Below are 14226 nucleotides of genomic sequence, written 5' to 3'. Positions count from 1 at the left end.
TCACTGCTGAGGTACCTGTAGTCTAGACGTTCCCAGCGGTAATTTCAGAGGAAGTGAATGGACTCTTTCTTCCCTCGACCTACTGCAACTTGTTATGAGAGCCTTTGAAGCACAGCACAAGTTCTCCTTCAGAAAAACACTGACCACATCAGCTGATTTCAACCGCAAATGACAGGAATTAGAGCAATACCCGTATTTATATATAACTACAAGTGTATTTCAACCTGAACTGACAGTTAGGGCGGCTCACAGCTGATAGAAATCACTGATTCAATTACAGATGGGACACTTTATTGATTTGTTAAAGGCACATCACATTTCTTCCTCATGGCTGTGATATACTGTACCTCAGGTAGTGATTAAAGGCATACTATGCAGGATGTTCCTAAAAAACAACATAGAAGTAGTCCCTCTCAGTCCTCACTTATGACCCACTAATGTTAGAAGTCTTATTTATCTGCAGAGACTCTGCCCTCTGCTGGGATTTCCCAGTTTTATTTTGCTGTATTCGAGATGTTCCCGGGCAAAGCGCACAGGTGAGGTCGGAACTTTATGAAAAGGTAGCGTCCAGGTGTCAAACAGTAAACAGCACTACCAAAAAGAACCTATGAAAATTGCAAACAGCGCCAAAACCCCCCACAAACATACCAAGGGGACAAAGTTCAGTTTCAAAACTAGAGTGAATTTGGTGATGGCTTTTACTTTCACTTTTGCTGGCGATACTATTCACAAACAGTAACAATTCCGTACTCCAAAGTATGTTTAATTCTTTAAAATTGGCTCCCGTAAACGCCATATATATATATATATGTATGTATGTATTTGACGCTTCAGGATTCTTCAAGAAATAACATTACAGTAAGTTGGGATGAGCAAGCACACTGTTATCTGTGTCTGTATCTGTTCAACCAGCAATATCATGTTTTACCACTTGAAATGGGCAAAAGTTAATTTGAAAGGATGTGGGGTTTAAATTGAAAGTGGGTGGGATCTGATAGGGGGTTGATAAGAAGTTACTATATTCACTGTTTACTCGAAAAGTGATTCCAGAAAAGCCCCAGGATTGAGCTTCAGATCATTTTTACTTTCACAAGAGTAAGGCCTCATTTACACCGCAAGCGATGCGTTCGCGTAGCGCTCGCGAACGGTCACTGTTTACTCACGTTTTCATTTCGGCAAGCATGTTAACAGGTTAGACAACATCCGTTATACGTGCTGCTCAAGTTGCGCTGCATTCGCGAGCAAGCTCGAAAATAGAAGAGATACCAATTTTTTGCGCAAGTCGCAAGCGAATGGTCGAGGTATTAAACAAATACACAAGTTAGCATGTGTTGTGACCTCTCCTGGCCACCGTAGACATCTCCCCCTTGACCAAGCGAGACCTGACAGGCACATGTTTCATGTACTTGCCCATTTGTAGTGCTAAATATTAATTCTCCAAGCGTTGGAATAATCACTGGTGCGAACCTGTTCACCCTGGGCTTTGGGTCCAAACTCACTTCTGCTTCCTTGGGGTTTATTGGAGATTTGCAAACACGGTGCACTACCGTCACCAACTGTTCGGGTGTGGTTTGTATTATGACAGGTCAGCAGCGACCACTGTGTAACGCTTCTGTTCGGTTTCTGTGCTGCCGCTACGCTTGTGGATCGCTTAGCGAGTGCTTGGGGAACACATCGCTTGCGGTGAAAATGAGGCCTAAGAGACTGAACGCAGCTACCCAAATGAGGAGTTTCCTTCATTAGGCGTACAGAAAGAGGCACATTTTACTCAGATGATATTCATATTTGTACAAAGTACTAGAGTTGTACCAATACCGATACCAGTATCGGAAATGCCTCCGATACTGCCTAAAATGCGATATCGGGTATCGGCGAGTACAGCCTATGACCAATCCGATACCACGTAATGCCTCACGTCATTACGCATGCTACAGGCAAACGAAATGGAAACGGAGCGGAGTTTAAAAAGCATTCTACTGTAGCCTTTAAAATGTCTTTATAAAAAATTGTGTGGCTGCACTATAACATGTGTCTTGATCTGTGTCAACACTGGATAATAATAATAAAAAGTTTTATGGCATTCATTCTACTATTATGTATTTATTTCTTAATATTTTACATAGAGTTTTAGGAGTTGAGACATACAAGTCATATCCCATCCATTTTTATTTTACACGCTGGTATCAGATCAGTACTCAGTATCGGCAGATAGCTAAGGTTCAGGGATCAGAATCGGTATCGGCAAGGAAAAAGTGGTATCGGTACATCTCTAGAAAGTACATTACCCGTTCTGGGTACTCATTTAATTCGAGTACTCAGCCAATGTATTCTACTAAATGCTTCATGAATCAATTAACGTTAGGTTACAAAGGTTAAGTTTAGGAAAAGAAACATGGTGAGGATGTACCTCAAAATGGCTCAAAGTTCATACAGTTCCGAACATGCGTCTCCAGGGGAAAGTCCCTCACCTCCTTACAAGACCACTTGGGACTGCCTCCTTGTTTACTCCTGTCAGTGCACTGGTCATGGGGTGGGAGCCCTAGAAAAAAACATGGGATATGTATGAATTTGAAAAATGTCAGCACTGAAGGACCATTTCTATTGCAGAGCTCAAAAGACAAAATTATATATTTCTAAGGCAGAGATTTTCAAAAAGGAGAAAAGATCTTGGATTTGTATTTAACGTTGAACTGAAGTTTTGATTCTCCTTGATTTTCAAAAGAAGAGGCAACTGCATCAGTCATTTCAGCAGGTGAAAAAAATCTCAAGGTGATTTTATTTGTAGAGGGCGCTATCATGGCAAATAAAGACCATTTCAGCAAAAAATAAAAAGTAAGAAAAAATTAATTTCTGTGTGACTTTAAAGAATAAATCACTCCTGGAAACTTTCTACAAATGCAGGACATGAAGGTGTTTTTATCCTTAAATGAAATGAAATAATGTCGACAAATGAGTTCTACATGCCTTTGCATGTAGGTGTGAAATCTGTGAAATGTGAAAGAAGAACATGTTCTTTTGGAAAAGCTGGAGAGGCACACGTGTAAGACAAGACACCCTATCATTTAGGGCATTTAATTAAAAGAGTCAGTGTTTTAGGAGTCCTTAACTTTTGGTGTGAAGCAAAGTACAAATAAAAAACAGCATTTACTGGGAGAAAAAAAAGAGGGGTTCTGTTTGGGAGCTCTTCAGTTTAGTTCGGGCACCAATGACCTCGGAGAAGCCAAGGACTAGCGGTCCAACACCCCGAGAAAGATGGATTCTGCTGCTCGGAATGGGCCCGGATTATCTCTCTGGCACAGGAGCCGGAAGAAAGGGAGCAACCGAACATCTCTGGGTGGTGAAAAATGAGGGAGCGAGATACTATTTCTCCTTTAATTCACAAGGGGTGGCCTGGCTCTGCCTGCGATAAGACACAAGTGATCAACATCCTTTGAGTTGGCGGTGACTTGGCCTCCTAGCGGCTCCCCTCCCTTCTCCCCCTCGCTGATATGTAGGACATATTTTGCTGCCTCCAACAGGTACAGTGCAGGTAAAAAAGAAAATGGAAAGGGAGAAGGGGGGAAAGGAATCATGTGGATGCTGTAGGCACGGAGCTACCATATAGAGCCCAGATCTGGATTTATGATCATGGGCAGTGGAGAGTGCTCCATTGGGCCTGGGGGGACTGTTGAGATACTTTTCGTCCCTTTTTCTCATTTCCTGTCTTGTTTCCACATTCTTTGTATCGTACGCTGCATTTTCTCCAAGGACAAAACACCCCTCCAAACATAACTCTGTCTCAAACCTTTAACTTTCTCCTCCATCCTCATTCAAGCGCTGCAAATAAGCAAATAAATAAATAATGCCCGGTCAGATATATTTCTGGCTTTTGGAGATTTGTTTTTTTTCCACTTGGCCAACTCCACTCATTCAAGTGACGTCGGAGCATCTTGTCAGCAGTTTTTGTGAATATTCAAATTAACTCAGTGAAAGGAATCTCACTTGCTTCATTTGAAGCATTGTTAACGCCGAGCACTTACAGTTCAGTGGCTCAGTTTGCTCCAAAAAAAACACTGCGAGGCAATAAAGGCAATCAAGTAACATTTGATGGAACAATATCCCTCATTTTAAGTATTGTATTAAACCCTCCGTTCCCTTAATTTGGCATCATGAAAAGAATAAAGGACAACAACTCCAAAGCTGCAGAATAATGACACCCATTCTTTCTTTTGAACCGAAACGCTACCTTAATTAGATAGTTAGATTCAGCCTATAAATGGTCTGATCAAATTAAGCATCAGCTTGTTTGTTTCGTGACACTGATATCAGCGTCTTTTCACATTAAAGAGTCGTGTTCTGAGGAGCGTTGGGAGCGCGAACAAAGGGATCCCATCAGAGATAGAAACTCTGAAGAAACATTAATGAAGAGTTTGTTTACTTGTTGTTGCCTCCCTTTTTTGTTCCCTCAGAAGACTTTGGTTTGCTGAAGAAGCACTACAGGTGCAAACATTCACAGCGAGCTGAGAGACGTGAGGGAGAGACCAAAGACGTGGGCACACACAAAAAAAGCAATTTTCAAATGCCGACATCAAAGTGCGAGGAAAGCAAAACAATTAAGAGAGAAAATGTAGCTCTCTTATCTGTATCCTCCATCTCACAGGTGATACAAGTTGTAATGGAAGTCCACTTTCCTGTCGTACACTCTCCCCAGAGCTGGCTCCGCCGCGGCTTTATCTCACCTTGGTCAGGACAAATGTGAGTGATTGCTGTCTGGGCTATTTCAGGAGGCGGCAGGTTGACACCGCGACTTGCATCGTTGCTCTGCTTCGCAGCAAGCTCCACCCTCCTCCCCGCGTGTTGTCACAACCAATAAAAGCGATGGTCTCTCAAACCAGGCCGAGCCGTGATTAAATCTCCAACTCTGAAATACCAGAGTTTGGGGCTGGCATCTACTCAATATGGGCTGTTAATTACATTCTTCTAATTTATTCGTCTCAAAATGATAATTGTTCACCTTGACATAATTCAACTACGTGTGATCTATTGCTGCAGACTGGTCTAATTGCATTCACCATGTGGGATGGGGGAATAAAAAGCTCAGTTTCAAACAAGCAAAACAAAGACAACAACAAAGTGTTGAAACTTTTCAAACCACTTGACCAAAATGTACTAATTTCAATGAGCCCTTCAACCGTGCTAATTAATTGCTACTCCTGACCTGTCTCTAAATTAACACACACAATGTTCACATCAACCGTGCTTAATGTGGCACAGTATTACACAGCCATCAGAGTCAGGCCATCAGGGCGTTTTTTTTTGTTTGTTAAAGAAGTATGTCACTGCTGGAAAGATGGCCTTGGGCTGCAGTAGAGAGATGCAAGTACTTTTTAAACTGGTGTTATATGACCACAGAAAACAGGAAAAAGGCTATCATTTTTCCTCTACCAGAATGCACTGTGCTGCACCGGACCAATAAAACCTCTGCTGGTGGGTGACTTAAGGTGAGTTGCCCACATTGATGTCTCATTACAATATACCCGGTTTTGACGACAAAAACATGACAATGGAAATATCCCAAACTCTCACTAAGAAATACCTAGTTTTGTCACCACAAACACAGCGTCATGTTAAAAATACTCAATTTTTTTCTCCAAAAACATGGCTGGAAATGTGTCTAGGTTTCTTTAAAAAATACCCCGTTTAGAGGGCACAAATATTGCCATCTCCTTTAAAGTTAGCCAGTGTGGGTGCCAAAAACATGGCTGAAAATATCCCGACTTCTCGTTTCAAAATAACCAGTTTTGTCGCCAAAAACATGGCTGGAAATGTTTTAGCTTTTTGTTAAAAATACCTGGTTTGCTTGCCACAAACATGGCTTGAAATGCCCCAATGTCTCGGTAAATATACCTGGTTTTGGCTCCAAAAAACATGGCTGGAAATATCCCTACCTCTCGTCAAAAAAGACCCAGTTTTGTCAGCACAAATATTGCCTTAAGTGTCTCAATGTCTTGTTAAAAAGCTAGTTTTGGCACAAAAAACATGGTTGGAAATATCCCTACCTCTTGATAAAAAAAGACCCAGTTTGTCACCACAAACACAACTGGAAATGTACCGACATCATGTTAAAAAAAATTCTGGTTTGATTACCACAAACGTGGCCAAATATGTCTCCCAGTCTTGTTAAAAAAAATTTCTGTCAAAAACATGGATTGACACATTCTTACATCCCGATAAAAAACACCTATTTTTTTTGCCAGAAACAGCTGGAAATGGCTCAATGCCTTTTTAAAAATACATGGTTTTGGTGCTAAAAACAAGGCTGGACATGTCCTGACGACTTGTGAAAAAACACCTGGTTAGATCACTACAAACATGGCTAGAAATGTCCCAATGTCTCATTCAAAATACCTGATTTGTTGCAAAAAACAGTTGGAAATTTCTTGATGTCTCATTGAAAATACCAAGTACTGTCCCCACAAACACGGCTGGAAATGTCCCAGTGTCTCATTGAAAAACTTGATATTAATAGCAAAAACACTGTTGGAAATGCCCCAATGTCATGTTAAAAATACTGTTTTTTCGCAAATAATATGGATTAAAATATTTCTACATCCCATTAAAAACTACACAGTTTTGTAGCCACAAATTGTCTTTTAAATTATTCGGTTTGGGCACCAAAAACATGGCTAGAAATGTCCCGACATATCGTTAAAAAAGACCCAGTTTTGTTGCCACAAACACAGGTGGAAATGTCCCAATGTCTAATTAAAAAATACCCAGTTTTGTTGCCCATAACATGGATTAAAATATCCCTATATCCCATTAAAAAATACCCAGTTTTGTTGCCCATAACATGGATTAAAATATCCCTACATCCTATTAAAAAATACCCAGTTTTGTTGCCCATAACATGGATTAAAATATCCCTACATCCCATTAAAAAATACCCAGTTTGGTTGCCACAAACATTGCTGGAAGTGTCCCGATATCTCATTCAAAAATAACTGGATTTGTTGCCACATACGGTTGGAGCTTGTCACAAACAGTAGTCTGCTGCTCAGTGAGAAACTCAGGTCATGTATATGCAATCTGAATTATTTCACATATGCCACATATGAATGTAAAAATATTTCTTTTTAGAAAAATTTGCCAACATTCACGCATTCTGGTGACTGGGCGGAGGCCACATTAAAAAAAACAAACAAAAAAAAAACAAAACAAATTAAGCTTATTTCCGTCAGGAGATAATCTTCTTCATCCTCGATCATCAACCCCACGCAAAGCCTTATCGAAGACGTAATAATGTTATGACATTTAAAATATCACCAAAGCATTTCCTCATACAGTGTCATCTTTTCTGATGGAAATGCATCTCATCTGATTGCTTCGTAATGAAGCTTACCGCTCGTTTGATAGATTCCCGTTCTTTGGAATTAAGGTGGATCTGCTATGCTGCATTTCCTAATGACATCCCATCTCCCGTAACAGTGCTGACATTTTGATTGTCTTGTTTGTTTTGCACTCTTTGCCTTCTCTTTGAAGGTCACTGCTAAATTACTTTAAGGCATGCAAATCATTATATCCACAGTCCACCTTTAACGCTTGATGAGTAGGACGGAGCAAAGGGAGCATGTACAAATACAACTGGAGTGAATAAAAAACATTGTGAGGCTTTTTATACGTCTTTGTGGGAGTAATTAACCGGCAGTCTTTCACATCATCACCCAACTAACCCCACCTTCCTTCTCCTCTCATAGGGAAATTGACTTTCATACTGCACAGGGATGTCAGAGGTCAGCCACCGAACACTTTCCCAGGTGCGGGCGGTGATGTCTCATACAATGACACTAATGCTGAGGCTGAGAAATCTCTTGTAAAGGGGTGCCCTTCAATTTGCCAGTCAAAAGTCCTTTTCATACAGGCCTTTTATTACTCTGGGTCCTCCTGTGATTTGTAATAACTGCAAAAGGTCGTCTGTGTTCCTAATCCTGCAGTCAGATTTCCACCACAAATTACTCGCCATATTTTGCCAAACAGAGGTCATCTGATAACACCGCACTCGTGTGAGTCAGCACTTTAGTAATTTTGGGTTGTATTTTTTTGTAAAGGAGTCTGGTTGGCTTTTCCGGCACCTTTTCCCTCGTCCTCCTCCCTCATGTCAAGAATTATGAAGGCTGCAGTGGAAATTATTAATGAGAGCTTTAATGGATTTTCGGCTGCAAATTCAGAAGGCTCATCTAGCCACTCAGCATTTGGAGGAAGCTGAAATCATTTCGTCAGTAAATTCCAGTGAAATACTGAGAGGACTGTGACTGTTCTGCACGAAACAGACAAGGAGGTCACATTTCTAAATCATCAAGTTCACTGGTAATTGTGAAACTTTTACTTGTAAGTGATGTTGCCCAGCGGCAGCGGCCATGTTCAGAGAGCAGCTAAGTATCAGTGGAGTGACATCCATGTTTGACAATTCTGCACCTCATGATGTACATCAAAAAGTAATGTGCCCTCTATGTAGCAATGCGGAAAGAAAGGATGTGGAGGTCTAGTTAGCTGGATCTTCACAGAGGATTCCTGCGGTGCCAATCAAGATTCTAAGGGCGCTTTCACATCTGCCCTGTTTGGTTCGGTTCAATCAAACTGAAGTTCATTTGCCCCCTAAGTGTGGTTCGTTTGGTCAAGTGTGAACACAGCAATCAAACTCGGGTGCGCACCAAAACAACCAGACCGAGACCTTCTTGAAGAGGTGGTCTTGGTCCGGTTACAAATGAACTCTGGTGTTTAAAAAACTTCAACTCAGAGCCAAAAGCACTCGACGTCATTGGTGTTTTTTCTCCCATTGTCTAATCAGATTAGTTGAGAGGCACTTTACCGCTGGTTCTTTCACCTGTTCCATTCAGGACTCTCGGAACCTTTGTGCTACCTAGTGTTTCCACCAGTTTTGCACATAACCATTGTGATCAAGAGTCCATCATCTATGGTGGGCGTCACACAATGCACAACATCGTAGAATATCAAACTTTGGTTGTTATTACAGGATATCTGTTTTTACCACAAACAAAAAATCATGGGCTAACCACTAATGACAATAGTAATTATCTAAAATATCTTATAATAGTTTACTGACGATTTCTAACTTACTTCTCCGTTGTCGCCTTCTCCATCCCCCCTTTAAAGTCCGAAAAATATAGCACACCTATGGATGTCATCAAGGTTCATTTGTCAAGGTTCGTTCATCAAGTTCAACTTTTCGGGTTCTGAACATACGTATTTTTGGTCAAAATGCTCTGAATGGTTCATAATGTTTTGTTTGCTTTTTAAACTGATATTTGTTTGTTTGTTTGTTGTTAAATGTTTAATTATCTTGTACTTTGTATTTTATTGTATTTTACTCTGTAGTTTACTCTGTAAGGCGACCTTGAGTGTCATGAAAGGCACCCAGAAATATATTATTATTATTATTATTATTATAATTAGATGCAGAACCTGGACGTAAGTGGTTCCATGTTGGTGGAATAGAAGTATGTGTGGTACATGAGTAGTTGCGCATACGAACCAGGTAAACTTCCAAGAGCCCCGGCTCCAGACTCTCGTTCAGCACAACCATCGTTCAGTTTTTCACTTAGTGTGCACCCCATGAGCCGAACGACGAGTCATACATGAGCAACTACCCACTGACTGAATGTTGTTAAACAACAGATGAGCTGACCCAGTGGCACAAAACACACCAAGTGAAATCACAAAAGGTACATTCATGATGGCTATTTTGCTTTAGTTTATATGATTGTACCAAATAACTAGCCTGGAAATCCAGACCCAAATCTAGAAAGATTTAGGGTCTGGCCATGAGTAATGAAAATGGCCCAACTCGAGGGGCAGCACCAAGCATGCATTTGTAAATATCACTGCACGCAATTGGATAACACTACGACCAATCAGAACAATACACAGGGTGACGTATCCAGAGTTTAGCTACCAGCGGAGCTAACTGGTAGATTAGACTCTTGCCGTATCTGGTCGGCAAAACGGCAAAAACGTCCATCTTGCAAAGGAAAGACTCAAGCGCCATCTTCTGTTCCTCTTTTAGAGAAAAAGCCAAGTCTAACTCGTTCACTGTAGCGGCCAAAGCCATTTCAAACAACTGGTGTTCATCCGTAGCCATCTTGCACTGTTTACTGACTGATTCCGGACTTCATCGTTGTAGCGCTGTGGTCTTGTCACGAATCCGACTACCAGTTTTGATAAAGCATACTGGCCCCATAACTCTAACTCTTGTCTATCCTTCTAAGCTTTATTTTTTACTGCTTAGTCAAACCTCAACCCTAATTTCCACATTGACATTGGTATTAATTTTAACCAATTGGCTTTCAGTGCTTAACCCCGACTTTACCTTAACCATGATTTATTTGCATGGATTTTATTGCACAATTGGCTTTCACTCTCACCAGTACCTGAAACAACAGACATGGAGTACAAGACTGATTCAGAAGGACCCATGTATATAATCAACTGTTCACTGTGTCACTCTGTTTGTTGAAACACTGCATTCAACATATTAATTTGTTCCTATCACTATCTTCACAAATGCAACAGCACATACGCCTCAGGAGCATATGAGCTCTCCTACTCCAAGCTAAATAACAGTCTGGGTGAGCGCTGACCCTTCTGGATGTAAAGAGCCTGTCATTGTTTCACATATTCTCCACATCCATCCTTTTAGTAATATGCCTCCTCTTGCCAGCGTGTATTTGAATATTTCATTCAAGACAGATGGAATCCTAATCTTAGCTCCAAGCTGTGGCGTTTTGTCACCGATCCATTTTCCAATCAGGCAGTCTCCATCTACTCCTCCATTTTTCCTCCCTCGACGCTCTGTTTTGTCCTCCCTCTGGCTCTGCCACCCATCGCTCACTCACTCAACTTTCTTTCTGCCCTCTTTCTTTCCTGGTGACACACTTTGCTGAGGTGCGTCAGTTTTTGGGCGCCTGAATATTTAATTTTTACCAACATATATTACGTTGGGGCTAATGAGCATGAATCAATTTAACACCTTGACACATAATTGGCTTAAGGGAGTGGGCGGAGAATTGATGAGTCATGTTGAAAAAACGATTGCTTTGTTGTTAAAAGGAGCTTCTGGCTGAACATCACAGCGCGAGCTAAGTATTACTACATTTTATGACTTGTATCTGAATGCATACGAGACAATGGAAAGAAAGAAGGTGGTGGAATTACACTGCATGTGCTAATTGCTCATCATGGCTGGGCTGCAGAGCAGAACGATTGAATTTCACTACAGTGGTTTCACATTTGCATGTATTAAGCGATCGTCTCACCCACAGTTGTTAGCTATATTATGGTAAGTCTCTAATGAATAATGAATGTGGGAGGACCGAGACAAGTAAGCAGTGACCCTAAGCAGTGTGATACAGCGCTGATAGTGGATGTAGCACCACTAACAGAGGAAGGAGATATGAGGAATTAATCAATGGATCCTTAGTCGTCAACATTACAAATACTTCAAGAAGCTCTACAGGATATTCAGCAACAACTGTCTGCTGTGTAAAAATACAGTGGATTCACTTTCAGTATGGTTCCTTTGGAACCAAAAATAACCCTTTTGACAAGGTACCTAGACCCTAGGTTTGATTAGTGTTTCCACTGCTAACAGTACTCTTAAATGTGAGTGTTACTGTCACTCACTGCTTCATCCAGCACTAGCTCTTTTTCCTTATCACCAGTAACGTAGAGAGAAGTCTGCACCTAGTTTATCGTCCACAGAACAAAGTTGCATGCTGACATTTTCAGAACAAAAAGAAGAGGCTCAAGTAGACAGTGAGACACATTTATGAAAACTACTGCTAGATCGCATGCATGCATTGCTAACACTCCCAATACGTGTGAAGGCAATTTGACTTCAGCTAGGGAATGGCGGACCCCGCCACAAACAATGAAAACTACTATACAGACGAATATTTACAAACTACAATGAATGGCTATTGCTGAAAACAATGCCCACCACAAACACTATCAAAAACAAGCTTCAATGCCATTAATATCAATATCGCGGCAAACTACTGTTTGGTAAGTAAAGATATGGTGGAGTAATGGCATCCTGAGCGAAGCATGATGTAACACTCCCTGTGTGTGTGTTATAATCTGAGCTTGTTTGTTCTTTGTTCGGGTGGCCAGGTTGGCAGCATGTGCATGTAAATGCATGTCAGTCCATTCATCTCCCACTGGCTAATCACCGCTGCTATACACCGTACTTAAATTGCGGTTACCACCAGTGGTGTGATCTGTTCTGTTTACAGTGCAGCCAAACAAACCTGCAATATTTAAAACTAATCTGCTGATGAGGAAATGCTAAAAAATGTTTTGTAGACTAATTTGATGAACTACAGCGACGATAGCATTAACATAAGACAGCTATGATACGACTGTGGGAGTGAACAGTAGACACTGAGTTACAGTTACAAAAAGTAAAGCTGGATTACATAGATGCATTGTTTCTTCAGCATGTAAAGAAAGCCTTCATTTTCAACAGCGCTGTATGGACGCAGATCTTTGCTCATGAATTAGGTGATGGACTGGGTTATTTTCCTCACTCTCTCAGAGTTGGATGGTCGTTTTGCTAAGCTAACTGTGCCCAGTGTTGGTTGATTTTTCAGCAGAGCAGGTTTAGCGTTAGCTCGGCTGTCAGTGGCTAACACTATCTCTGGATGGTGGAGTGTGCTCATAGTATTTCCGGTGCCTCCATCTTTAATATTCTACCTGCCTAATGCCACTGACTGAGACCTCTGCTGACCTCACCAGAAGAAAAACATCAGCACCATCTAGTGGACCGAAAAAGCAATTGATTTTTTAATTTTAGTAGGAAAAGTTGTATCAAAATGTGTATTTGCAAAAATTAATAATATATATAATACAAGATTGATACTTTGGGTCTGTGTGCTGATAGAATATCGCCACAGAAAATATCGCCATACTATGATGTATCGATTTTTCCCCCACCCCCTAATATGAATCCAGCATGGGTATGGCGGACCCCACCACCCAGAACGAGTACAACTACGAAAAAGAGAAGTCATTACAGACTGTTTGTGCAATAAATGGCTGTTGCTTAAAAAATGCCCACCATAGATAGTATTAAGAACTATTTTTGATGTCATTAAAATTTTCCGTACTGCGGCTTTAATTCTGTATCTATAAAGTGCCTTTATCTGGTTCCTTAAAGTAGTAGATAGATAATATTTAACTGATGATTTGTTAACATATTGTACTCAACCATTTCATCATCAACAAAATAAAGAGAAAAACAGCAACTGCATTCATGTAATTAAATCTAGATTGTGATGACTCATTCAGATTTTGACCCTCGGCCAGATGCTTCCCATTCGTATCGAGTGCAGGAAACTTTAACAATTACATTTTTTCTTTTTTTGGAGTGAAAATCAAACTTTTTCTCATCAATCCTTATCAGCCACTCACCCGTAATAGATAAGGGTTTGTTTACCTAACTCTCTAATGGTTCATCTCCCTGATGAGTGTTTTTACTCGCTACAATTAATTATCACTGCTAAATTTACGGAGGAGAGCAGCATCCAAACAATTACAGCTTTCATTTGCTAATTGAACAATGGTCCATCTATCTCTCTGATGGGATGGATGCTGTTTTGATTTGAGGTGTGTCACCTTGACAGAAAGTCCAGACTGAGGTCTCAGTGACACGCCGCGGAGCATCAAAATGAGCTCGGGATAGATTTTGTGCAAGTGTGATTTCTATTATTTAATACACACCTCCGACAAAGGTGAATCAGAAGTGACACGCTGCATTTTAATTTCTTCAGGTATTAAAGGAATATGCTGGTCTGTATGTGAGTATGTACTGGACGTATTGGAGTGTGTGTTGCGTGCGCCTGGGTGTGTGTTTGTGTGTCCCTCCGGGTTGTCAGATCCTGTTAATTGCTGCCTTCCTGCTGCTTTAAAAAGTTGTGACTAGCTCACCCCCCGACTGTCACTCCGCTTTCATTATTTACCCATTCAAATGAGAGAAAAATGTTCATGTCGACATTAATGACTCCACCAGAGAGAGAGGGAGAGAAAGACTAAGCTAATTAAGGCGACTGACTCACCTCACCATTACAGAGAATTTAGTGGGGAGATCGCAGTGTACTTCCACGTCCCCCCTCCTTTTAATTACCGCACGCTTTAAAAAAAAGTTTTTACACTGCTAACAAACAACCAGCG

The 14226-nt window shown here is 40.9% G+C and overlaps 1 long non-coding RNA gene across 2 annotated transcripts in view; it reads right to left on the bottom strand.

Moving 5' to 3' along the window:
• Nucleotides 1-2417: 2417 nt before the first annotated feature.
• Nucleotides 2418-14226, bottom strand: part of LOC125884041 (uncharacterized) — a 129066-nt gene continuing 117257 nt past the window's right edge. For both annotated transcript variants that reach the window (XR_007448640.1, XR_007448641.1), the window contains one exon: nt 2418-2539. This is a non-coding gene — a long non-coding RNA (uncharacterized LOC125884041). The remainder of the gene's footprint in view (nt 2540-14226) is intronic.

Source organism: Epinephelus fuscoguttatus, linkage group LG23, assembly GCF_011397635.1.
Source record: "Epinephelus fuscoguttatus linkage group LG23, E.fuscoguttatus.final_Chr_v1".
Classification (NCBI taxonomy): Eukaryota; Metazoa; Chordata; class Actinopteri; order Perciformes; family Serranidae; genus Epinephelus; species Epinephelus fuscoguttatus.
This window is presented reverse-complemented; position numbering and strand designations above follow the sequence as displayed.